Source organism: Puma concolor, chromosome C1, assembly GCF_028749965.1.
Source record: "Puma concolor isolate L17-30 chromosome C1, mPumCon1.1.hap2, whole genome shotgun sequence".
Lineage (NCBI taxonomy): Eukaryota > Metazoa > Chordata > Mammalia > Carnivora > Felidae > Puma > Puma concolor.
Genome location: NC_141674.1, coordinates 128,822,204 through 128,850,136, shown reverse-complemented (window position 1 = coordinate 128,850,136; position 27,933 = coordinate 128,822,204). Strand labels below are relative to the sequence as shown.

The following is a 27,933-nucleotide window of genomic DNA, read 5'->3' as shown; positions in this document are numbered from 1 at the left end:
TGGACAAAGCTGAAAGCCAAGCCCACAGTTACCTGGAGCTGGAGGGAGGAATGTGGAGTGGATACTAACAGGTATAGAGTTTCTTTGGGGGTTGATGAAAATGTTCTAGAATTAGATAGTAGTGAACGTTTCATGACTGCGAATATACTAAAAATCACTGAATTGTATGCTCTAAATGTTAATAAACTACAGAACCAAATACACACACACACACACACACACACACACGCGTTAGTAGAAATAAAACAGAGCAGGGGAGCCTGGGTGGTGGCTCAGTCAGTTAAGCAGCTCTTGATTTTGGCTCAGGGTATGATTTCACAGTTTGTGAGTTCGAGCCCTACATTGGGCTCTGTGCTGACAGTATGAAACCTACTTGGGATTTTCTGTCCCCTCTCTTTCTCTGTGTGACCCTGCTCACTCTCTCTCAAAAATAAACATTTAAAAAGAAAGAAGTAAAACTGGGCAACTCTGAATAATATAGGTAGATTGTATCAATGTCAACACCTTTATTGTGCTTTATATACCATCTTGCAAAATAGTACCAGTAGAGGAAATGGTAAAAATGTACACAAGATTTCTCTGTACTATTTTACAACTGCATGTGAATCTATATAAGCTTCTTCAAAATTTCACATTCACCGTATGTTGCAAAGCTTCACGTTCACCTACATACACTCACTCATCAATGCTAGAGAAGCAATACTACCTTCTGCTTCTCTCTGCTTTCCAATCCTGTGTGAGTCCTCTCACTGACAGAGCCTAAATTAGAACCCAGCTGGCAAAGGATTCTGGGACATGTTATCCTAGGCTTCCAGCCCCTCTGCTACAGGGAGATCACAGTAGGGATGAAGGCCAATACATGTCATTTATATTCACATATACATATTAATATGTATGCATGTATAAATTCAAGTTATAACATAAATAAAATTTAACATGTATATATGTATGCGTGTGTGTATACACACACACACACACACAGATATATATATAGATAGATAGATAGATATCCTAAATTCATGGCATAAATGAAATCTGTGTTGAAAATTATTTATATAGTGCTTTAGCCTATGTTCTCCCAAAAGAAACATCTACAGCAAAGTTTGTCATGTGGGTGGTTTATTGAGGAATATAATCCCAGGGAGCAAGAGTAAGACTTAGGAGGATTGAACAGAGGAGGAGGGAGAGAGAATATAAAGATAAAATATTGCACTGGCCACTACAAGGAGAAGCCAAATGCCCATCTCTTTCTGAAAAGTCCAAGGAACAAAAGGGTATGTCCCTTTGGTCAAAGGTTTGGGTTGCCCATGTTGAGCAATTCTCTGCGATGTGTGACACTGACACCATTTTATCAGAATAGCAAGAGGCACACCTTATTTTCCTGAGGTGAAGCAATGTCAAGCTACACCTGTGGGAAACTGGTTGAAGGCTTCATAGCCATGGCTGGTGACAGTAAGGAGATCTGAAGCAGGGCACAAGAGGTATCTGATAAACATAGGATGATCCCAGTTACAGAAAAATATATGTATCAGATTGAAAAAGGTCTGGAAGGAAATTTAGTGATATGCTAGCAGTATCTATTGCTGGGTTATAGAATTATAAATAATTTTTGGGTTTTTTTTATATGTTCTTATACTTTCAAGTTTTCTGCAGTATATACTATTTCTGTAATCACAAAATGCAACAGAAAGTGTTTTTAGGGAGATGAGCCATATGTTTTGAGGATGAATATTTATACAGAGACCAGATCACTCAGACACAGAATTCTACTGAATGGAAAGATTTGACCTCTCAGATCACAAGCTAGAACTCTATGATAATCAACCTGACTGCAGTGCTTAGGGAAGAACCAGGCACACTTAAGTAAACACTCAACACAGCGTACGTTTGCCAAAGGAATGAATGTACTGCAGCAGCAGAGCTAGAAAAACTTAGACAACTCTTGCTCCTAGGAGCTCACAATCTCTTAGAGAAAATTAAAAACAGATTTAAAGAGACAGGGTTACCATATGACCCAGTAAATCCATTCCTATATAGATATTCAAAAGAAATTAAAACATAGTTCCACACAAAAACATGTATACGAATGTTCATAGCAACACCAGTCACAACAGTCAAAAAGTAGAAATAAGCCAAATGTCCACCCACAGATAAATGAATACACAAAATGCAGTGTATCTACAATGGAGTATTATTCAGCCATAAGAAGGAGTAAAGTACTGATACATGCTACAATGTGCAAGAACCTTGAAAACACTGCGCCAAGAAGCTAGACATAAAAGGCCACATAATATCTGATTTCTTTGAAGTGAAATATCCAGAATAGGCAAGTGCATAAGGAATAAAAAGTAGATTAGCAGCTGCCATGGACTGGAGGAAGGGAGAGTGATTACTCAGAGAGTGATTATTTAGTGGGGATTAGGTGTGTTGGGAGAGTAATGAAAACGTTCTAGAATTAGACGGTGGAGATGGTTGCACATTGTGAATGTACTAAAAATCACTGAATTGTCTACTTATAGTGGTTACAATGGTAGATTTTCTGTTATGTGAATTTTATTTCAATTAAAAATGGCAGTAAACCGTTCTGAGTAACATGTAATGTGTGGCAAATGATGGTATTAGAGTCTGGGGGAGAGCAAGAGAGATCACATGGGTCCAGAAGCATCAGGGATTGCTTCATGAAGGAGGAAGGAGTTTGGGACTTTGGAAGCAGTAGGTCAACTTTGGAAGTTGACCTGTGGACAACTGGTCAACTTCTCCGGATAAGGAACATTATAACAGTGAAGGAGTGGTAGTAGTAAGGCATAAAGAAAAAATATTTGACATTCATATAAACACTTCACACTGAAGAGTCCTAACCAGATAATGCTTTCTCCAATTTCTACAGTATTTATTTCTAATTATAGAAATGATATAAATAGGGTACTCTAGTGTATTGGTTTAAGGATTCTGTGCCAGTCTGATGGTTATGCTGCATGACAAATAACCTCAGGATTTTAGTGGCTTCCAACTGGCAATCTTTCATTTCTTATTCATTCTACATGCCCAGTATGGATGGACTGTGGCCATACTCTATGCCATCTTCACTCTGGAACCCAGGCTAATTGAGCAGTCTCTACCTGGAACAAACTGCATGCTGATCATAAAGCTTCTGCTCAGAAGGGACCTCTCTGCCACTCTTCTCATTGGTCAAAGACCATCACATGGCCTTGCCTGAGGTCAATAGGACAGAGAAGAGACACAAATATGGATGACCCAAAAACAGTCTACAAATTCCAACCCTGGCAAAGTTGCTTATATTCTCTAAGCTTTGGAGTCTTCATCTATTAAATCAAGATAATTATTTCTATGCCATGGAATTATTGAGGATTAAATGAGATCTTGTAAGTAAAATCCTCAGTATGATGCTTGCCTCACAGTAATTGCTCACTAAAATGAACAGCTCCACTAAATAATAAGCTCCTTGAGCGCAAGGACTTCTTTTTATTTACTGTTTACTCAATACCCAGCATATGTCCAGCACACTCTAAGTATTCAGTACATGCTTGGTAAAGCAGTAAATTAATGAATAAATGAATGAATGAATATATGCTCACTAAAGAAAATTTAGAAAGCATAGAAAAGTATTCAGAAGAAAAATAAACTCACTCTTTTCAGTTAACACCCAATGCACAGGGAATGCATTGATGAGCAAGTTATGGGTCCTTTTTAATTTGCATCCTTTCTTGCCCTGGCTCACTCCTAATGCCAAAATCAAAGCTTAAATGCACAGACTCTGCCCTTCTTTTGGAAAGCTGAACATAATTTAACCTTTCTAGCACAATAGAGGCCTCGCAATAAACAGTCCTTATGGAGCTCAGTGTCCACAGAGCACACTGTATTGTGCTGGGAACCTCCTGAAGATGAGAACAAGATACAGGAAATGGGTATTAATGCCCAACATGCTCCTTCCTGGGATGGGGGTCTCCACAAAGAATGCATTTACTTGTCATCAAGTCAGGATAACAGAGACATTCTTCTTGAAGTTTTTAAATTTTTCATTTAAAGGCCCATACTTTAAATTTATACTAGGAGATATAGGAAAGAGGAAATGGAAATAAAAACCATGACTAGACCCCACCTCGACTAAATACAAAATCATATCTACTTCTTTTTCACACTCTTCTTTCAAATATATGAATTAAATATTACATTTGCTTTTATAATATAAAAATTTTCATTACTTATAGACCTCTTGATTGGCATGACCAATTATTACAAAGGTTTACTACAGGTAACATAGTGTTCCTACCACACACACACACACACACACACACACACACACACACACACTACATATATGAGAAGAGACATAATGGCTGTCTATTCTTTTTTTTTAATTTTTTTAATGTTTATTTTTGAGAGAGAGAGAGAGATACAGAGCACAAGCAGGGTGAGGAGTAAAGACAGAGGGAGACACAGACTCCAAAACAGATTCCAGGCTCTGAGCCATCAACACAGAGCCCAATACGGGGCTTGAACTCACAAACTGTGAGATCATGACCTGAGCTGAAGTCAGACGCTTAACCGACTGAACCACCCAGGCATCCAATGACTGTCTATTCTAAGGGCTCCTCTAAGGAACAGAAATCCTTGCTCTGTGTAGACTAATTGATAGAAGTCACAAAGAAACATTTCTCAGTTAAATGGAAGACTTTTCAAAGAGATAGCTTTTAAAGACCCTGAGATGCAGTGATACCAGTAATAGCCTGATGTAGCCTAAAGAGCCCACTGGGCAATTGCTCCATTGTATTTATAGTTCTTTCTATTCTCTGAGGGTCTGACAACAAACGCTTGTGAGCACCTGTACTCTGTCCTCCACTCTGCTAGAAGTTATGAGAGTCATCAGACTCAGGACCACAAACCCTCTCTCTGAGGGTTGTACCCTCTCCCTGTGCAAAATAGAAAGTTCAATCACCAGGCCAACAATGACACAACAGTTCACAGTGTCACAAAAAAGAATGAGGTCAATTGGTAAGAAAGTACCACAGACTCTCAGTGCAGAGGGACGGATACATATACCAAAATCCAAATTTAGATTAAATATGCTATCAGCAAAGCAGATTTTTCAGGTGCTGTCAGGCAGGGGTTTCAGAAAAACCACCACCCCACTCTCAAGTCCCCAAGCCCTCCCCTAACACCAGCCTTCCCATAAATACACACTCGCATGCACACTCACAACTCCCCAACTTCATCCCTCCCAAGGGCCTTCACACACACACACACACACACACACACACACACACACACACACACACACATTATGACTCTACAGGGAAGGCTTTTCAAAGGAATCACTCCTGCACTGTGAACTGTATCACCTTTGTATTTCTCTCCACTTTTTTTCCCCTTTGCTCTAACCACCTGCTCACTGCTAAAAGCCAAATGCTTCCTTACAGGGCTTTGAAACATGGTTGGACAATCAAAACAATGAATCTGATCTCTTGCAGAATACAGGTAAGATTTGAGAGCAACTGAGAGAGGTCATTCAGAGAAGATGAGGACACAACCACTGTTCTTCAAATATTTAAAAGGAAAAAGCAGGCTTATCCTGTTGGACCTCAAAAGGCAGAAGTTAGAATGACAAGATTTGGCTTAACCTATGACAAAACTTTGAACAGGCAATGCTGCCCGGTGGTAGCATAAGCCATCTTAGGCATTGGTGAACCCTTTGTCACCAGCAGAGCTCAAGCTAAGGAGTGGCAAATGCCTTGCACAGTTGAGCTAGGAGCCTGGCCTGAAGGGCTTCATAGCTTCTCTCAATCCAGAGAGTCTCTGCTATGCAATTCCAGGAATGCTTTGTCAGAGAAGACAGATAGGAATTGGGTCAAGGGCACTGAGTAATAGGTTAGAACAAATGGACAAAATTCCTGGGACAAAGGCCTGAGGAAAAGCATAAAGATCAAGATCATTTGGGGACAATGGAGCGATTAGGCCCATACGTCTCTGAATGAGAGGCTTCAGAAGAACAGTGACCAGGAGATGACAGGAAGAAGTTGGCCTGGGATTTAATCTTAGACGACCCTAAAGGCAAAGATTAAAAATGTGGATTTTCACATGAAAAGATGCTCAGGGGCCCCTGGGTGGCTCAGTCAGCTAATTGTCCAACGCTTGATTTTGGCTCAGGTCATGATCTCATGGTTTATGGGTTCAAGGCCCATGTCAGGATCTACACTGACAGTGAGGAAATTCCATGGGATACTCTCTCTCTCCTTCTCTCTCTGCCCCTCCCTCATTTGTGTGCTTGCTCCCTCACTCTCTCTCAGAAAAATAAACATTTTTAAAAAAAGAAAAGAAAAGATGCTTAATATCACTCATCATCAGGGAAATACAAATCAAAACACGATGAGATACCACCTCACACCTGTCAGAATGGCTAAAATTAACAACATAGGAAATAACAGGTGTTGGCAAGGATACAGAGAAAGGGGAACACTCTTGCACTCTTGGTGGGACTGCAAACTGGTGCAGCCACTGTGGAGAACAGTACGGTGTTTCCTTAAAGAGTTACAAATAGAACTACCTTATAATCCAGCAGTTGCGCTACTAGGTATTTACCCAAAGGATATAAAAATACTGATTCGGGGGCGCCTGGGTGGCGCAGTCGGTTAAGCGTCCGACTTCAGCCAGGTCACGATCTCACGGTCCGTGAGTTCGAGCCCCGCGTCAGGCTCTGGGCTGATGGCTCGGAGCCTGGAGCCTGTTTCCGATTCTGTGTCTCCCTCTCTCTCTGCCCCTCCCCCGTTCATGCTCTGTCTCTGTCTGTCCCATAAATAAATAAAAACGTTGAAAAAAAAATTTTTAAAAAAAAAAATTTAAAAAAAAAATACTGATTCGAAGGAGAACATGCATCCCGATGTTTGCAGCAGCCCTATCAACAATAGCCCAGATGTCCACCAACTGATGAATGGATAAATAAGATGTGGTGTATATATGCAATGGAGTATTACTCGGCAATCAAAAAGAATGAAATCTTGCCATCTGCAACTACGTGAAGGATGGAGTGAGAGTGTATTATGCTAAGCGAAATAAGTCAGTCAGTCAAAGACAAATACCATATGATTTCACTCATTTAAGAAACAAAACAGATGAACACATGCAAGGGAGGAAAAAAGAGAGCAAAGGAGGGAAACAAACCACAGGAGACTCTTAACAATAGAGAGCAAACAGAGGGAGGTGGGTGGGAGATGACTAGATGGGTGATGAGTATTAAGGAAGGCACTTGTCATGAGGAGCACTGGGTATTGTATATAAGTGATGAATCACTGAATTCTATTCCTGAAATCAATATTGCACTGTACATTAACTAGAAATAAAATTTGAAAAGAAAAAAATTAAAAACGTGGATTTTGTCTTAAAGCCCATTGCTTACAAACTCGTAGCCACTTATCCCTTTTTACTTGAATTTCCTAGTATCTTGGTCCCAGTACAAGCAGTTTAGAGCCCAGAGTCTTACATTCAACAGAACTTTACATATTTATATTACCTGCCAGCCACTGTGACTGCTGCCACGGATGATGATAAATCACTGATGATTTTAAAGTGGGAAAGTGGAATGACCACAATTCTAGGAAAATCGGTACAGCAGGGATGTCCAGCTTAGAATTGAGGCACATGAGTCTAGAACATTTCCACTCTGATAGTCCAGGCGTGAGACACTTGGACCCAAACCTGAAGATTGTTAGTGGGAGAGGAAATGAAAATGGAGATGCAAGATGGGTCAGGTCAAAAGGAAGGGGAAAGCCTCTACTGTGTTCAAATTCCCAGTCAGCCAAGATAAGCTGTGTGTCTCAGGGAATGTTACCTAACAGCTCTGTTGCTTTAATTTCCTATGCAATGGGGATAAAATTGTCTATCCTCCAATATTTTTTTAAGGATATATAATAATTTATGTGAGTCTATATGAAGTTCCTAGCACAAGCACTGCCCACAGGAAGCATTTCATAAATGATACAAAATTTTATTTTATACAATGAAAATAAAACTGATTATGTTTATGTATGTGTGGTATACTGACAGCCTAAAGGAGAAGTCAAAAACCACGAATGCAGATATGAGGAAAAGATGAGTAGTTAGATCAGATATTTTGAGTCTGAAGAATAATGGTTTATAGGATATATCTAAATAAAAATTTTGAGCTGGAAGTTGGCAATATGCACTGCAGGTGGGAAAAAGTTACACTGAAGCTTCAGATTAATTGGGAAGGTTTGTGCTATAAGTAACCAAAAACCCAAACTCAACTGGTAGAAATAATAAAGAAAACAGATTAGTTCCTACAATAGGAAATCCAGAGGTAGGACAGCTCAGGATTATTTCTTTTAAGGGCTCTGTCGTGAGGGATCCAGGTTCTTTCCATGTTCCCCCAAGCAACCCAAACCCATGCCAGCTTATCTCTAGGTCTCTATCCTCATGGTCACAACGTGGCGTCTGTGGTCATTTCAAGGATTAGTACATCAAGACACGACAACAAAGCCACTCTTTCCTGTGAGAAAACATTTACCAGGTAGATATACCCCGATATATTTCTCCTCTCTTGGCTTTGGCTAAATTTGGGATAAATTCCCCTCCCTAAACCAATCATTGGCAAGAAGAGTTTGACTCCTAAATTTGGTAATTTACATTAATCCAGGGGTAAATCTGAGTTGTGCCACTGAGTCAGGAGGAGGCAGAGGAGTAGACACTGAGATTAAAGACTAGAATGGTTGCTGGAGAGCAGTGTCTCACAGTCATGCATCACTGGCTGAGTCAGCTGCCCCTCAGCTTCTGCAGGCATCAGATTCAATTCATCACCATCGTCCTAGAACTACTTCAATGAAACAAGGCAATAGTGGTGGCAGTTTCTCACTTCCCCACCACCACCTGCAGCAACCCTGACTCTGGCATTGTCTTTGCAAAACCAGGATGGATTGGATCAGTTCTAGGGACTGCCTGGACTCCCTGCAGTGAGTCACACAACAGGCAGGAAGCTGGATTGGCTGGTTGTCTGGCAGATGGTGGCAAGGGGTAGTTGGCAGATGGTGGAAGGCTGCCCAGTTGCCAAGAGGAGCAGTAGGCTCCAGCCCCAGCAGAACATAAGCCCTTTGTCTCCTTGATCCACAGGACAATCTTTCAATCAGCATCCAATGCTCCCCTTTCCTGAGCTCCTCCTTGTTTATGACTGACCAGGAGGTGGCATCAGAGCATTGAACAACATGGCCAAGCAACCTGCAGTTCTCTGATGGGGCTAGGAGAGGAGTCCGGATGAACTGAGGACCTTCACCTCTCTCTCGCTGAACAGGAAACTCCTAACAAGCCAGGAAACTCCTAACAAGCCAATCTAAAAATGCCAGCAGGAAAAGACCTTTAACCCACCTGCCTTTGTCTTACAAGTGTGAATCTAAGTCATTGAGGAACGACAACATTCTCTTACAACATTCATGAACATACCACAAAGTTTCCATGGACCCCCTTGGTAACACACATGCCACCAATGAGACAGTTTGTTTTAAAAAAAATTTTTTTTTCAATGTTTATTTATTTTTGGGACAGAGAGAGACAGAGCATGAACGGGGGAGGGGCAGAGAGAGAGGGAGACACAGAATCAGAAACAGGCTCCAGGCTCTGAGCCATCAGCCCAGAGCCCGACGCGGGGCTCGAACTCACGAACCGCGAGATCGTGACCTGGCTTAAGTCGGCCGCTTAACCGACTGCGCCACCCAGGCGCCCCGAGACAGTTTGTTTTAAAAGTTAAGCCCACTAATAACGGATAGACTCATCTAATCACTATGTTGTACACCTGAAACTAATGTAACATTGTGCATCAACTATACTTCAATTAAAAAAGAAAAGAGTAGAGCCCAGAGGGTTATTTTTCTGAATTGTATTTTTCTATTTAAAATTAAATAAATATAAAAATAAGGCCACTGGCCCTAAAGCCCTTCATAAGTGGTCCCCCAGGGGCGCCTGGGTGGTTCAGTTGGTTAAGCGTCTGACTTTGACTTAGGTGATGATCTCAGTTTGTGAGTTTGAGCCCCGTGTTGGGCGCTCGCTCGCTCTCTCTCTCTCTCTCTCAAAAATAAACACTAAAAAAAATTTTTTTGAAAGAAAAGAGGTAGCTGCCATAAGTCATCCCTCAGAAAATTGTGCATCATATTTTTCCCCGGGTTGGACCCATATTTAAAAAATCATTTCCTTCCAACAATTTTTTCAGCAACAATTAATTTCCTCTCTGATATTATGAAAAGTCATATTTAACTGAGCTGAAATGCCTATCATATCTAACTGGGCTGAAATGGTTATCATATAATTTCCATTAAACATTTTTTAAAATTTTGAATTAAAGTATAATATGCTATAGAAAACACATGTCAAAAGTATAATGTTCAATTTATCTTTACAAACTGAACACACACACATAACCAGCACCCAGATTAAGAAACAGAACATCCTCGGTACCCTTGATTATCAGCACCCTCAACCTCACCTCCTGTCACCATGCACCACCACCCCCCCTTAACAGTAACCACCATCCTGACTTGAGGTACCAGAGTGTTTCCCTATTTTCGAGCTTTATGTAAATGGTTCTTAAACTATGTGTTTTTTGTCTCTAGCTACTTCCTGTGAACATTAGCTATGATCCATACTACAGAGTTGAAGATCATTCTCAGGCATTGTGCATATTCTATTACACACAAGGCAATATAATAAATACAGTACATTTTAGTATATAACAAGGTATCAGTTCTACAATAGATGGGCATTTGGGTAATTTCAAGGTATTGGCTATTGCCATTAGTACTGCTCTGAACATACTGGCACCTGCCTTTTGTGGAATATATGTAAACATCTCTGTATCTAGTGCCCGTACCTAGTGGAGGAATTGCTAGGTATGTGTGTGTTCAGCTTTAATAGATATAGTCTGCCAAACAGAATCTGTCAAAGTGGTTCCATGAGGCATTAGAGATTTTTTGAAATGTGGAAAATAGCTCGTGGACCCCCCTACTGCCTTCATGGATCCCTTGGAGGTCTAAGGACATCAGTTAAGAACTTCCACTTACAAGAAATTTGTTGTCTTCTTCTGTTCTCAAGTAAAATGGGTAACACCTACTATTCTTCATAAAATGAACTTTGATTATTTTGACACTGTGATGAAATCCTTTCTCATCCCTATTACCCGAGGGCTGTAAAAACCTTTTGCTCACAGTAATGCGCAGCTGAGGCCTTTAAGCTCACCTGAGGCTTCTGCATAATAAGGACCCTGAGGCTCAGAGCATTATGTGATTACAGTTGGAGGGGGTAGGTGAGCTCCAGAACCACATCCTCTTTAACACATAGCCTCTCTCTTCAGTATGAGATAGAGAAGGAGGCAGAAGGGGTCAGAAAGGCACACGCTTTGGAGTGGACATGCCTAGGTCTGGACTCTTGACTTGTAACTAACAATGTTTCCATCTTATCTGGCTCCATCCTTAAGCCTATAATTATCCTTGCTTTTCTAAACCCAGAACCTTCCTTCCTCCTGGGTAAAAGAGGCAACTAGAATGAAACCTAAATTCTTTACCTTGCTATAAGGCCCCACCTGAACTGAATGTGTCCTGACACCATTTCCTCCCACTCTCTCCTTTGCCCACAAGGCTCCAGGTGCATGGGTCCTTTTTCATCCCTCAAACACGGCAAGCATGTTGTCTTTTCAGAGCCTGTGTCCTTGCTGCTTCCTCTGTTCCAGGTGCTCTTTCCCTTGACCTCCACATGGCTGCCTCATCCTCATGGTTGGGGTCTCAGCTTAAAATCCACCACCTTGGAGTGCCCTACACAACCAGCTCTGAGAAAGCAGCCTCCACCATCTTTCTGTATGCCATTAGCCTATTGTTCTTTACAACATGTATCACTGTGTGACATTATTTGCTTATGTGTTTATTTTTTTCCAAAACTAGAATGAAAGATCCATGAGACCAGTAATGATGTTTCTTATTCATTGTTATATCCCCAGCATCTAGAAAAGTCCCTGGCACAGAGTAGGTACGCAATAAATGTTTGAGGAATGAATGACTGTGGTTGCATGGCAGGAATGTGAGGGCCCAAATTCACCTACCATTGATTGCTTTGGGGAAAAAATTTAAAGCCCTGGTCCCACTTACCATAATTCAGTACCCTTCCCCTCCTGAGCTCAGGATCAGAAATTTGGCTGGCCCTAAAGACACCCACTCATCTGAGGACCTAGCATTTCTCTTACCTCATTTCAACAAATCAATGTTGTAAACTTTCCATTCCACACAAACTTGTGCTAATGCTTCGTGGTGAATCATGAGGTGAATATACCAGGAAGACTATTTAACTTGTCAAAATGAAAACCGTCAGTTGTGGTAAATGCAAACCTGGAGCCTGAAGGCTCTACAAGGCCATGATACTCTCCCTCCCAGCATTCTGGGATCTCAGAGTCAAGGCATGATCAATGGGGAAGCCATCCAGGAGGGTGAACCACATGCAGTTATAGGACACTGCATCTGCCAAGCCCAGCAAAGGCTCCCTGTGTCATATGGCCATGATTAGCAGCTTCAAGTGACTAGCAAAGCTCTGCCAGGAAGAAGGGGCATCATTTGTTGGAAGCCCTCAGATTTAAAAACAATATACATCTGTTGTTTTATCTTTTCCCAGTAAGTGTGAGTTCCATGAATATGAACTAACAAGTTTTTGCTTTGCTAACTTCAGTGGTGGTCAATTATTGTAAGAGATCCAGACTCGATGCAAAATAATGAAAATGTTGAGAAGCTTTAAGTGCTCTTCAAACAGAACACTTCAATACATAGGTTTCATCTGCCAGAAAATGAACCAAGATCATGTAATCAACTCTCTCACAGACCAGAGAATTTTAAAGTTGGCCTGACCCAAACCTTTATGTTGACATAAAAATAGTCTTCAAATACCCTCTGATTATTCACAGCATTGATGCTAACCACCTATTCCAACCCAACAGTAAACAAGAACACCACCCCTGATCGTACAGAGTTCTCCGAGGACTTCTCTCCTATCAGAATATAACCTTGCCTCTCCTCTTGACCAAGTCCATCACCATAGGCTCAGTGTTGCCACTGTGTCCATCTCAGTCCCAGGTGAGGGACCAAGACATATCAGGAATCATTATGCTCTCAGTTCCATCCTGAACCAGCTGTTGGGAATTCCTTGGTTACGGGCATGATGTGGATCACAGTAACCATGGCACAAGCCTGCATCTAGTGATGACTATGAAGGCCCTGTTGGGGACCAGACACACTAGGTGAGATCTTTGTTAAGGGTCTTCTGTGTCCTTTGGCCAGTGTTGACACACAGAAATCACGTTATGTGGCTGGAATTCACACATAGACTTCCACCTCAAGGATTCTCAGTGGAGTAGATGGCAGAATGGGCCTCCTAGGCAGGAGAAGCACAGGCAAAGGTTCTGAGGGCTTGTGGAAGCTACCTGTGGAGAACCCACCTCTGGCAGAGCTTCATTGTGCAGCAACAAAAATGTGCTTAGTTGGTGAGAGATCAAGCCAAAAGAGAGCACAAGGAATGTTACAGCCAAAAAGGAACAAAAATGAGGAACCCATTATGGGAGCCTGGAACTGACATGGAAACCACAACAATTAGTCCAGTCGCACTAGTGAATGCTTTGGAGTCCCAGGAGGCCTGTTAAAGTGACAACAAAGCCTTACAACGCCTCTCTAGAAACCTTTGATACATAAACTTTTGATTACATCCACTTTCCCATATGAACTATGGCTTATACTGTTATTATTGTATGGTGCTCATGACCTACAAGGGCTAGATCAGATCATATAAAACAAATGGTATACAGCCTACAGATGAGGATTTTTTTAATGGAAATTATTTGTCAACATTTTTACATTTGGAAACTGCACATAAAAATCCGTATTTACTACTTCTCTTAAAAAATGCAAGGATCGGACAGAACTAAGCCTATACTCCACATTGGCAACATTCGACCAGAGCGAGGTAGCAGTCATCTCTCTGGTGAGGCCACAGGCTCTAGGTTCACTGCCATCCATGTGACCTACTTCCTTATTTAAGCTCCTGCCTGGCCTGGCAGGAATTTGAGTTTAAGATCCCTGATCTCAGCACTTAGTGCACCAAACAGTGGGTGTCTGTGGTGAGGCCTGGGGTAACATTAATCATGGTGGTACTTGATATAATTGCTAGTGTCCTCATTTTCATTGTTGAGGTTTGTTATTGGAGATTCTATGTGGTACAATGCCTATTTCAGAAGACAAGATAGCCCGAGATCTTCACTACAGGAGCTTTAAACCAACAGAAACGTCAACATAGGTTGATTTTGTAAGACACTGCAAAAATTCAAAGTGACAGTGATTGATGAGGCATAGGAACAGAGGCTCCATAAAGAGAATGGGAGATCATAAACTGAAATTTCATTGCTGTCACATAGGGAATGAAAGATACAGTCTACAGCCTCAGATATGAGACAGACAGCTGCAGTTGGCCCCCTTTTGGGTTTTAGTTGTAAAGTCCTCAGATACCCATAAAGAGGAGGACACCTGACTCTAAAGCCTGAACCCATGTCAACTCAGGAGGCCCCAAGAGGGGGCATTTTTTAAGCACTTAGTATGTGCTGGCACTGAATGAGTTACTTCTACACCGGTTCATAGGAGAGGCACTCTTGGCATACAGGCTCGTAGTTGGCTGACTGAGTTCAAATACAAGCTCCATGCCTTACACGCTGTCTGAACTTGAATAATATCTTTAAATTTTTCTTTTCCCAATCTATAAAAAGGGAAACTAATGATACCTACCATACTGCTGTTAGGTGGGTTAAATTAAAGGGTTTAGCATAGGGGCGCCTGGGTGGCGCAGTCGGTTAAGCGACCGACTTCAGCCAGGTCACAATCTCGCGGTCCATGAGTTCGAGCCCCGCGTCGGGCTCTGGGCTGATGGCTCAGAGCCTGGAGCCTGCTTCTGATTCTGTGTCTCCCTCTCTCTCTGCCCCTCCCCCGTTCATGCTCTGTCTCTCTCTGTCTCAAAAATAAATAAAAAAACATAAAAAAAAAATTAAAAAAAAAAAAAGGGTTTAGCATAGTGGCTGGCTTCTAGTAAATACACAATAAGTAACTATTAGCATCATTATTATTATTACTAAGCTTCTTTTAGCAAGTGAGAAAAGTTAAAGTCAAAAAGGGTAATCAACTTTCCCAAGATTATCATATAATCAATAATAGAACCAGTATTCAAGCTCAGGTTCATCTGCCTAAGAATATCTATGGTTCTGGCTCTTCTTTCCAATGATGGAAAAAGAAATGTCTCTGAGAAAAGAGACAATGAATTTGGGTAATGCTTTCAAAGTATAGCACTACATCATTTCTGGTTTCGGGAACTTTTTTCCCCCTAATTTCCATTGTTCTACCCATCAGTGATGCCATTTTCCATGCACATGTTAAGCCCAATTCTCCATGGAAAGACAATGTCATCCATCCCAGGCACAAGTCATGCTTAATAGAGAATGGCAGGACAGGGTCATCAGCAAAGTCTGGATCTCAGCCAGTCCTCCCACATGGAAGGTGAACTCACTGCCACTCAACCTCACTGTCCTGGACATTCTCTAGGAATGAGTGACAGGTCCCACCAGGTGGGCAGTGAAAGGCATGGGGGTGGTGGAGATCGTATGGGAGATGGAAAGAACACATTGGAGATGAGCAAAAGCCAAACAGATGGCATGGCCTCGCTGCAGGTGGCTAAGAAACCACAGCAGCAAGCTGACTAAATGGGCATGCATATAGCAGAGAGAGCCAGGAGAGAGGCAAAGAAGTCAAGTCCAAAAAGCACCAGGCTTGGCAAAGAACAACCACAGTGCTCATGGACTAATAAAGAACCAAACCCCAGTGATATGAGGGGCACCCACATCAGGGGTCGGGGTACCGTGAAATAAGCAGGAATATAGAGCAGGCAGCAGCTGAGAGCACCAGCCAGAAGCCAGGCAAGCCTAGTTTTCTAAAAAATAAGAAGAAGGGATCACTAACACAAGGATGATGAGTGAAGTTAGAAAGCCTAAGTGGACCAATGCCAAGGCGTCTCCCAATGTCTCAACAAGGCTAAGGGACCAGTTGGATTTCTGTTAGCAGTCCCAGCCTACTTCCCAGACATAGCCATTGTTAATGGGAAGATGCACATATATACAAATATACAGATGCATGTACATATATAAATATGCATATATTCTCAGATACTCAAAAATGGAATTAGACTGTATATGCATTGTCCAATTTTTTTTCACTCCACTATTTCAGGAATATCTTTTCATGTCTATGCATGTACTGCTGCATGACCATTTTAGTGGCCTTGTTGTATTCCATCATGTATATGAACCACAACCCATTCAGCCACTCCCTACTGAAGGACATGTATGGCAGGGGGTGTACAATGTTCCTCTGTTATAAGCAATACAGTAATCATCATTTGTTTCCTTGGGATTAACTCCTAGATGCAGATTAGATTAATTCCTAGATGTCCAGGCAGGACCCAGGACCTTTGAGGTTAGCTCTGAGCCAAAAGCTATTCAAATAATGGTTGTACATCAAACAAAAGTTACCATATTTTCCCAGTTCCACAAAGAATGCAATAAACAAAATTAAATGGAAATCTTGGTGATGGAAAATGAAATAGCTAGTGACAAAAAAAGCAGGCAGAGAACACTTATAAACTTGAAACATATACAAATCATGACTTGAGATGACACTTATATCTAAGTATCATGAGAATTAACTAATGTTGAACTCCTGGAGAATATAAGTGATATATAAATGCTAAACAATTTACGTTTGCTGAACCACTTAGGATGCTTACCTGAAATACCATGTAATACTGATATTCTAGAAGATTAATTCCTCCAAAAGCAAATGACTTCCAAAGTGGCTTGACAAATGACAAAGAAATAGCAGTTTTATGAATCTAATACTGATGTTTTGTGTGACAATGGAACAAACATCCAAAGAGAAAAATCTATCAATATCTCCAGCATAATATTATGGTGACTGGGTAGCTGCACTTGGCTTTCTACAGAAAGCCATACCAATGTAACAGCTTTCCCTAAAGGCACTGGCACATGAAGAAATGGGTTTGCTCTTTCAGTGAGCATTTTGTGAACACTTAGGTTCTGATACTATACTAAATCTTGGGAATACAAAGATAGATTAAAAAAAATGATCCCTGCCCTGAGGTCACTAACCCTCACATGATACTTCACCTATGACTTCTATCTTGACAACACCATCCCTGGAGTTGACCTCAGCAACCTGCCAGCCATCCTGCACTCCTCTGTGTCCCTCAAATGCCAAATCCAATCAGTTGCCAAGACTGTCACTGCTCCAATCCCCCATTGGTTAAGAGTTGTAGCTGGGGTGATGACTCCCCTGCACTTCCAGGCTACCTTGGCACTGGAGAAGGCCCTGAGGCAGAGAAGCAATGAGGTTTTGAAATTGTACTCCATAGCTGTAGCTGAAATCACGGACAGACTCGGGGATGTGATACTGGGTCCCAAGCATTTGCTACACCAATTGTACTACTCAAGAAGGCCAGAGAACAAAAAGATGATGCATTTAATGGAGAGACAGTGGGGATAAGGGACCAATGTGGGATTGAATAAGAAAGAGAAGGAAAGATGGTAGGAATAGGGACAATGGTGACACAGAAAAGAGAAATTAAAGAGTCCAGAAGCCAAGTGAGAGGAAGTGGTGAGGATCCCAGGAAAAGCTCAATCATCTATTCAGGGGAACATAATGAAGAGCAGAAAGCAGGTTTTTGGACAAGTAAGACAGTGCCACTTATTGAAATGGGGTTAGGAGCTCTTAGTGGCCTCCAGGTAACTGTTTGAGTGGACTTTTCAGGTCATGGAGGTAGAAGTCAGGGATTATGAAACATAGTTGAGAATATTAGGGGGAAAATAGCACTGGCTTTACCCCCAAATGTAGTTATATTCTTAACAGAAGGATCTGAGAGTTTAAAATTTGAAATTTGCTACTTTGAGGAAAAATAAGCAAAGGCAATTACCTGGCCTATAAATTCCACAGTGACTGGCAACCTCTACTGCTGGAAAAAGTGTGCTTCCTGCACTGATCTGAAATTCCTAATGTAGTATAATTAGAAAGTGAGAGGAGAGGAAAAAGCCAGCACCTAGAAGACCTCTCGCCTTCCAAAATATGCTTCTCACTAACTCACTGATATCTGAAACTCCACAGTTTTGTATCTGGTAGAAGAAAAAAATGAATAACTGGGTATTGAGTGCCACTCTTGTGCTAGCTCTATGCCAGGGGATTTGCATACATTATCTCATTTACTTCTCATGACATCCTATGATATAAAGAGGTTTAATTCCCCATTTTATAGGTGAAAAAATTAAAGCTGAGACTGGTTGAGAAACACTTCCAAGGTCACACAGCTAATAAAAGGCAGAGCCACAACTCAAGCTACACCAAAATCCCCAATCTATCCCCTACACCATGCTGTATCCATTGAGCTTAAATAATACTTTATCTCTTGGTAACAATGCCAAAGAGCCTTAAAAAAATCACTTTTACATATCATTTTGTTCATTCATTCAATGCATATCGACTGAACACTTTGTCGGACTCATTCATTCAGCAGGTATTTACAGAGTCTAACAATGTGCCAGGCACTATGCTAGGCACTGAGGATACCTCAGCAAATGACCTAGATGCAGCTCCCTATGCCTTGGTGAGATAAAGGAACACACAACAATTAAATAAAAGAATTACAAATTTCAAATTTTGGAATGTGCTATGAAAAGAAAATGAAGGAGGCTGGGACATAGGACACTAGAGGAAGGGTGGCCCACATTGGAAGGTGACAATTCCAAACAAGCTCCAAAGAATGGGAGGGGCAGCCTGGGAGAAAGGTATTTCAAGCAGCAGGAAGAATCCAGGAAAAGACCCCAGAGCATGAAAGAACTTAAAGAAGGCTCATCTGACTGGAGAATACTGACTGTAGGAAATGGGAATGCAGGATGCTTGAGAATCAGGCAGGGCCCCATCCTGCAGGGATCTATAAGCTCTTTGGGGACACAGGGTTTTATATTGTGTACATAGGAGGCCATGATGGATTTCAAACACAGAAGGGACATGATCCAATTATTTTTTTTAAAGATTTACCTGATACACATGGAAAATGGACTGTCAGAGGCCAATGGTAGAGATAGGGAGAACAGTTTGTAGGCTGCCACAATATCCCAGAAAAGAAACAAAGATGCCCTGGATTAGACTGGCAGCATAGAGGTGGAGGGCAGGAGCTGGCTCTGAGATCTTTTGCAGGCTGAGCCAAAAGGGCTTGCCAATAGACCAACTATGGAAAATGAGATACTAGGTTTCTGCTGGACAAATTAGATGGACAGTGAGGCCACATACTGAAATTATTTGATAAGGACAGAAGGGGAACAATAGTTTTTATTTTGAACTCTTGGTTTCTGAAATTTGACTGATCTGTGAAACATCTAAGTGGAGATGTCTAGTAAAAATCCAGCTATGTGAGTCTGGGACTCAAGAGGGAAGTTCAGCTCAGGAGAATCCAATTCTGGAGTTAGAGGAAAGAATAAAGAGAGAGGAGTAGTCCAAACAAGAAGCTGATGTTTAGTGATCTGGATTAAGAAAAGTGGGAAGGAGCAGCTAGTGAGAGGTGTGAGGAGAACCAGGGAGGACGATGTCATGGAAACAAGGCAAGACCACCTTTAGGGCCATTCTAAGGCTGGTGAGGTGAAAGAAGATTCAAGAGCAAAATGATGAATAAAATAGAATGCTCATCCCAGAAGAGTTCACAGTCTGATGAGAAAGAATAATATGATTGATGAAGGAATAAAAAGCTAGTGCAACATTTATTGAGCACTTATTACATGACAGGAACTAAGCTAAATGATTTACATGCATTATCATCAAAGCCTGTAATGAAGTAGGAATCACTATTATCCTCATTTTACAGATGAGAGAATGAAGGCTCAGAAAGAGTAGCTCACCAAAGGTCACTGAGCTAGTAAGGGGGAGAGTCATGATTTAAAGGTAGGCAGTGCGACTCCCAAGGCACAAGGTATCCACCTCTAGTTGGGGACATAGACAGGTAGCCAATTCCCTTATTACCCTCCTTGGTTCTCTCCTGCCTGACTCCTCTCCCCTGTTCCCATGCAGATCCTGTTTAGGACCTGGGACAGCTCTTCTCCCTGCAGGGACCTTGTTCAACATAATGATGATGCTCGGAGGCAGCCCCAGCATTGGGGTCCTCACAGCATTGAGCTTTCATGTCCCCTCCACCCCCTCACAGCCACAAGGTTAACATACCAAGACACTAAACCTTGACCAAGGTCCCCATAGATGCCCCAACTCCAAAGCCTGACCTGGGGATAGTTAACCTTTATTTTAAATTAGAAACTAATCAGATCAGTCTTGGGTACTATTAGATGTGAACTGATGTGGCAGAGCAGCAAAGGGAGTAATCATTCCTGATAAAACTGAGAAAAAAGGAAAAAGTTATTTTAGCTTAAATTGTTTCCTATAAAACAGTTTTGAAGGTAAAAGGTACTATCTTCTTGTCAGTGTCAACATTTCTCTTGCTGGCAAGTGAAATTATGTTTCTGTCAATGATGAAATATTTCCAAAAGGGAGGCGACGTTTTGTTTGTTTCCTGGCAAGGAATGATTAGGTCTGATGAAACTGGATGCATAAAAGAACATTTCCAGAGGACATGAGTGAACATCACCAAATTTCTACTGTCTGCAATCAGTGTATTCCCAGTACTATTAAACCTTACCTACACTAATTTGACTCAATAGCCTTGATGAATATTTTCCACTGGATTTTTACCCATTGTTTGGGTGATAGATACGGCCAGTGACTGCATGCTGCAACCTTCTCTCTATTACCTAGTACCCAAACTCATCACCTAATTGTCAGCAGCCAATATCCAGAGAGACACCTTTGCTCTCTCCCTCATAACATTCAGCAGTATCATCTTCCTGATCCCACCAGGGCTGTGTAGTCTCTCATATATTCATCTGAGTTCAGTTGTATCACAAAATCGAAATAAGTATGAGAGATTCCTGATCCTGCATGAAAACACAACATTCATGACTCCTGACCTGAGAGTACTAGGTACTGGGTTTCCAGCTTCACTCTCCTCTGTGTGACAGATGACATGCCAACTGAGCCCATCATTAGTTAAGGTCTTCACCTCTAAGTGGGAATCCCAAAGACCTGCAGCTGCAGAGAGGAACAAAAGCAGGGCACCTGGGGGGCTCAGTCAGTTGAGCATCCAACTCTTGATTTTGGCTCAGGTGATGATCCCAGGATCATGGGACCAAGCCCCACATTGAACTCAGCATTGAGCACAGAGCCTGCTTGGGATTTTCTCTCTCTCCCTCTCTCTCTCTCTCTCTCTCTCTGCACCCCCCCCCCTTTGTGCATGCTTGCATTCTCTCTCTCTCTCTTTCTCTCAAATAAATAAACTTTAAAAAAATAAGAAAGGAAAAGGAATTTCTCTGAAGGGTGAAAAGCATTCCTCTCAGTGGAAGAGAGCCAAGTCTCCTTTATTTCATAATTGCTGAGCTGAAGCTCACAGTTGCTTGGCATCCAGTATGAGGTTGCTCCCAGAAATCCCAGAATGAGAAAGAGGAGAACAGTTTAGGGACACATCGATGTGTTTGGACTTAGCAGAAGTGAAATTCTCTCAGATATTAAGGAGCCTCTATGTCCCACCTTATGGTATGGCCCTGGTGCTCTTTTCAGATCTTGTGCTGGCTGATTCTTCTCAAACCAACAGTTGATCTAAGTCATGTGCACCTTTTGGAAAGCTGCAAGGGTGCAGCATGCACCAAGCCAAAGTCTGAAGTATATAAGAAGCCAAGAAGGGGTAGGAAAAAAAAAGTGAGGAATTCAGAAGGAAGAGTTTAACAATTTTTCATGGATTCATCCAAAGAATATAAGTAAATGGTATTTTTATTCCCAGATAGTCATATAAATAATAAGAACTAAAGAAATTTTTTTCTGAATTATGCCATCATACAAAGCATCAAATTTCCTCCCACTTCTGTCCTCTTCCTCCTTCTTCACCCCATCCCCTCCTCTAAATAAATCAAATTTACAAACTAAGATGTGACTTATTATAACAGGCGACATTACTTTGTGAGCCATCAAGAAAGGGCAAAAAATGTTGCCAGTTATACCCTGACATATATACCTTGTTTTCAGAGATGTTAAAATGTAAAAAAGATGTTTATCATAAAATCTATGAACCACAGCATACATATACTAATGCACACACACATCACACTCATCAATGAATTTCTCTAGCAAGGGCAGAAAAATTGTCATCAAGAACCAATTTTCCAAACAGCTAGATTTGTGCCACTGCTAAAAAGGAGGGGGTGGATAGTTTAAAGTTTATTTTATGGCATATAGTTGCTGCCTGAAGACAACTCAGAACACCATTGGCAGATAATGGACCACATTTCATATCTGAGAAATGTGTCTGAATTTTAAAACTGAAAGCAGAGAAAGTCATTAGATTTGCTTTCACTCTTGCCACAGAATGGCAGGGCAATTTTCATCATATCTGCTCCTTTTTGTTTTCTTCATTTTCCATTTTCTCTTTTCTCTACATTCATCGTTTTCTCACTTTATCATCATTTTTTTTAACATAAAATCTCATTTAGTCGTCTCAATACCTCATTAATGTGGCCTGCCTCAAAGGTCCTTAATAATAACATATTGTACATGTTTACTATACTTGATAGGAAATAATTTCATTGAAGCCCCTTTGTCTCCTCATTTGCAAGTAATCTTGTGACTCCACACCTGTAATACTGTCCCTAAGAAACTAGTATTTTCAGCATTATACTTGTTTGTTATAACCAGCGAGATGATAATAAGAATTCATGAGGCTGAAAAGCAAGTACCGTGACTCCATCTCCAAATTAGCCCAGTGCCTAACTATAATGAAGATGATTTATATTTATTTGGCATAATGTTCCTGACACCTAATAGTGGCTATTTTCTCTTCAAGACTAAGGATTTGTTTAGGTTAACATACTTGCTGCATTGGTTATTTGTTAAAGCCCTCACTAGGTCACTCATACAAAAAGTTGGTGCCAACTAATTGAAATGCAATTATTCATCAAGTCAACATTTATGAAGTGTCCAACTTTTTCCCAGACATTCAGGCAAGCACTGATGATAGCTCAATAGCTGAGACATAGTCTCAGGCCTCAAGTTTAGCAGAAAAGGGAAACATGCTAGAAAAAACATGGCCCAGGGCACCTGGGTGGCTCAGTCTGTTAAGCATCTGACTCTTGATTTTGGCTCAGGTCATGATCTCTCAGTTTATGGGTTCAAGACCGGCATAGGGCTCTGTGCTGATGGTGTGGAGCCTGCTTGGGATTCTCTCTCTCCCTCTTCCTCAAAATAAATAAATAAACTTAACAGAAGAAAAAAAAAAAAAAAGAAGAAACATGGCCCAATATATTGGTCTGTACTAGCTGCTATAACAAAATACTACAGACTGAGTAGCTTATAAGATCAAATATTTATTGCTCACAGTTCTGGAGGCTGAAAATCTGAGATAAGACTACTGAGCATGGTCAAGCGAGGGTTCTCTTCTGGGTCACAGACTTCTCATTGTATATTCATATGGTTAAAGGGGCTCAGGAGAGACTTGGGGGTCTCTCTTATTAAGAGTATTAATCACATTTTTTTATGTTTATTTATTTTTGAGAGAGAGAAAGAGACAGAGAGTGAGTGGGGAGGAGCAGAGAGAGGGAGACACAGAATCCGAAGCAGGCTCCAGGCTCCAAGCTGTCAGCACAAAGCCCAATGTTGGGCTCAAATTCATGAACCATGAGATCATGACCTAAGCCAAAGTCAGATGGTTAACCGACTAAGTCACCCAGGTGCCCCAAGAGTATTAATCACATTTGTAAGGTCTCCACCATCATCACCTAATCACCTCCCAGAGGTCCCACATTCTAACGTCATCACATTGGGCATTATGATTCAACATATGAATTTTGGGGGGACACAAATACCCAGAATATAGCACTCAACAACCCCTCAGACAGTTAAATTAGCACTGCCCCCCCCCATATTTCCCCCATCTGACTAGCACTTACCACCTCTTCTGAATCCTTCTTCTCCTCAAATAAGAGAGCCCAAGCCTAGGACAACAGTACTCCCACTTCCTAATTCCACAGACATGCACAAAATACATCTGTAAGAAAGAAAGAAAAGTGGAAATATCAATGAGAGGCATGGCCTATTCCATTATTTATGTCTTCAGCTGCATTTCCCTAAGCCCTTCAAAAAAACAAACAAACAAAACTAGAATGTGTTTCAGTTATAGTTTAACCACTGATTATGGACATTTTCAAATCTACAAAGTAGAATAAAATACGAACCCCATGTACCAATGCCCAGCTTCAATAATTACCAACAATTCTGCCATTTTGCATTTAGCTCTGCTCCCTGCCTTATTTATTATTGTAGTTCAAAGCCAATCCCAGCTGCTACCACTTCATCCATAAATACTTCAGCACATATCTCAAAGTGATTGACACATTTTTCTTTTTAATATCACCAACACTGCCATTATCTCACCAAACAAAATTAACAAGAATTTCTTATTCTCACCTAATAACCTGTCTTATTTTTCCCTGGGTTCAAAACTGTATTTTTATAGTAAATTTATTTAAATCAGGAGCCAAAGCCCACAAACAGCATTTATTAGTGTCTTAAGTCTCTTTTAATCCAAAACAGTTTTTTCTCCCTTTCTTCTCCATACATTTGTTGAAGAAAATTAGTTATCATCATTGTGGATTCATCCAACACACTTCCCTTTCTGCTGCATTTTCTATAAACTGGGAATTGGATCTAGAGACCCCTAGGTTCAATATTTTTAGCAACAGCATGCCATAGATAATGCTGTGATTTCTTACTGTACCACATCAGGAGGCATAGAATGTCTGGGGTTTTTTCACTTTTTGTGATAATCAATGAGTTCAGGAGAGGTCAACCTGATCCACCCACTAAAAAATCTCCCCATGACCTTTCACCTAGTGTTTGTGGTAACTACTGATAATCACTGCTTAGAGCCACTATTCCATTAGGGATTTTATTTCAATCACAAGTATACTGCAGAGTGAGACCATTTACCCTTCTATTGGTTAAGCTAAATCACAAAAAAAGAAATTTCAAAACATTTTTTAAAAGCACAAAAACACTTGAGACAGTTGAAAAGTGGCATTTTTCAACCTACAGATTCCTCTACCTCTTTCGAGAACAAGAATATCTAAACATTTCACAGCTCCCTTACTTGATTATAGTCGTACTTTTTATACCTACTGATTAGGAAAATTTAAATGATGAAAATCTTCTATGAATCCAGTGACCTTCTAGACATATTTCTATTATTTTGGTCATAGCAGTACTCTAAACACACTTGAGACTTAGCAAAATCATGTCATAGGAATAAAATAAAACACTTTATAAAGTATATAAGTTGCAATCTTTCCCCCTCTGTCTTACATTCTAAATCATGCCCTGCTCCAGGGAGGAAAGATTCTTCTAAGTTGCTGGTCCAGCACTATAGTCTCCTCTGCAGTACAGATCCCCAGTAATTAGCAAGAGCACATATGCAGAGAGTGGGTGTTGACACATAATTCAGCCCAAAGAAGCCAGAGAGTATACAATAAAGAGTTAATCAAGAAAGAGGAAGAATCTTTCTAGGCTAAGTGTCAGGGAAAGTCTGTGGGAGTTCACAGAGAACAAAGAGCAAAATTTTATTTTTTGGCGGATTTGCTTCCCCCTCTTCCCTCTACCCTTTCACATTTCCAAAAAAAGACTTCAAAAGTGTCAAATTCCTATGCTGATTATTGTAGACAGCAGGTTTACATGACTTATACATGAATATGTGAGGCACAGTGCTGATTCAGTAGATCATGTTTCCTTAGGGATCTACAATTCAAGGCAGCCCCCTGTCCTTCCCCCAACCTCAATGGGCTCCACAGTCAAGCAATTGCTCACTGTGGGTATCTAGTACTTTGGTTCCTAACACTTTACCTGTTGGCTCTGCCACTGTCACCATCCCACAGTAGCATCAAGAGTATGCTCTATTAAGTGCTATGTCTATATAAATGCAGAAGCAAACAAGTATATTCCCCCCACAGGGCATCATTTAAGCTAGAGCTTGGTGCCCCAAGACCAATCAGACATCCCACACAACCATCAGTCTATTGGTCATCAGGATAAGAAGCTCCACAGGCCTACACTCCTGCTGAGGCCAAAAACACACTGAGTACAACCACTTGCATAGGCTGGTTGATCACTGATTAGATACTAGGCTAATTGGGCCAGTGACTTCTGTTTGGAGCATGCACCCTTGCAGCCCCAAACTCAACCTTCCTTCACCTATACAGTAGGCCACTTGACACTTCTGCTATTTTTCACTCAGTGAAGCCATTTATTCAAAAACTCATGAAGTGAGACTCTTGAAACTGTGAAGAAATTATCTGTTCCAAGCAGAGCTGGCTTTACAGAGATGCTTAGAAAATAAGTTGTAGCTTCAATCCATCCATCAGAGAGAATTTGCAAAACATCTTGGATGAATCCATTTCCTGGGAAGACAGCTCAGAAGTGGCAGGGGGCAACAGGAACCTGAAGGGAATGGTTAGGCTGCCAGCTAAGCATGGGTTCCTGTCCCAATCCTTAAATCCAGTTTTGTTAAATGATGCTTTTCCTAATATTAAAAATCCAGAGAGGACAACTTGCCATGATCCAAAAGGCTAAATTCACTTTCTTCATCAAGCCTGTAGCCCAATACTCCTAACTTTTGTATAAAATTGCTCAACCAGAACAAATTCCTACAATGCAAATCAGTGGGAAGAAAATAAAACAGTATTATGACGACACTGATTCCAGTCTTGAGAAATCAATCTCAACAAGAAAAACCATGTAACATTTCTCTTAGAGAGCCACTTCTGCTGATCCCCCCCCTCACCCAAGCGGAAGTGAACAGTAATAAAGTCAGGCTCAGAATTCATTCATTCACTCATTCATTCATTCATTCATTCCTTCAACAAATGTTTATTGGACACCCCTGTGCTAGGAGGTACAGAGATGAACAGGACAGAGTGCCACTGGTTTGATTTCTTGATCTAACTATGCCACTAACCTCAGAACCACATGGTGAGATGATGCCACAAGACAAGAGAATCTATCTACCACGGTATGGGCGTAACATACTAATTTTTTAGTGGGGAGCAAGGGTGTGCCTTTGGAGACTTGCTTTTGTTCTTGATTTACTGCAGCCAAAGGCTGTGACTCTGGAGTAAGTAGAGACTGTGTCTCACTTACCCCCCAAGACACTCCATGTCTCAGCTTTCTGGGTTTTCCTTGTCCAAAACTCTCACCCAAGAATTGCAGTCAAGACCTCCTCCCCAGAGAAACTGTGGGGGAAAGAAGAAGAAAGGTGACTTTTAACAAAGACCTACTCCTGATGAGTGAGGATAGCAAAGATGAGATGTTAAAGGTGAAATCCAGGCTCTATTTTATTAATTAAATAAAATTTTATTTGAGATCATTGTAGATTCACATGTAGTTGTAAGAAATCATAGAGAGAGACACTTTTATACTTTTTCCAAGTTTCCTCCCAACAGTAACATTTTACAAAACTATACTACAGCAACCAGGATATTGGCATTCATACAATCCACCAGTCTTACTCAGATTTCTCAGTTTTACTTGTACTAATTTTTGTGTCTATTAAGTTCTATACAATTGGCCTGTGCAGGTTCATGTATTTAATACCATAGTAAAGAACATACAGTTCCAACACCAAAGGATCCTTCCTGTTGTCCTTTTATGACCACAC

General features: G+C 41.0%; 1 protein-coding gene across 4 annotated transcripts in view; it reads right to left on the bottom strand.

The window, feature by feature from the left end:
• Positions 1-27,933, bottom strand: part of THSD7B (thrombospondin type 1 domain containing 7B) — a 1,494,436-nt gene that overhangs the window by 1,090,917 nt on the left and 375,586 nt on the right. For 3 of the 4 annotated variants that reach the window (XM_086718480.1, XM_086718479.1, XM_086718481.1), the window contains one exon: positions 24,179-24,276. The gene's annotated coding sequence lies outside the window, so the exon portion shown is untranslated. Of the gene's footprint in view, positions 1-24,178; positions 24,277-27,416; positions 27,509-27,933 lie in introns of all 4 variants that reach the window. The other variant, XM_086718478.1, reaches the window with a different exon arrangement.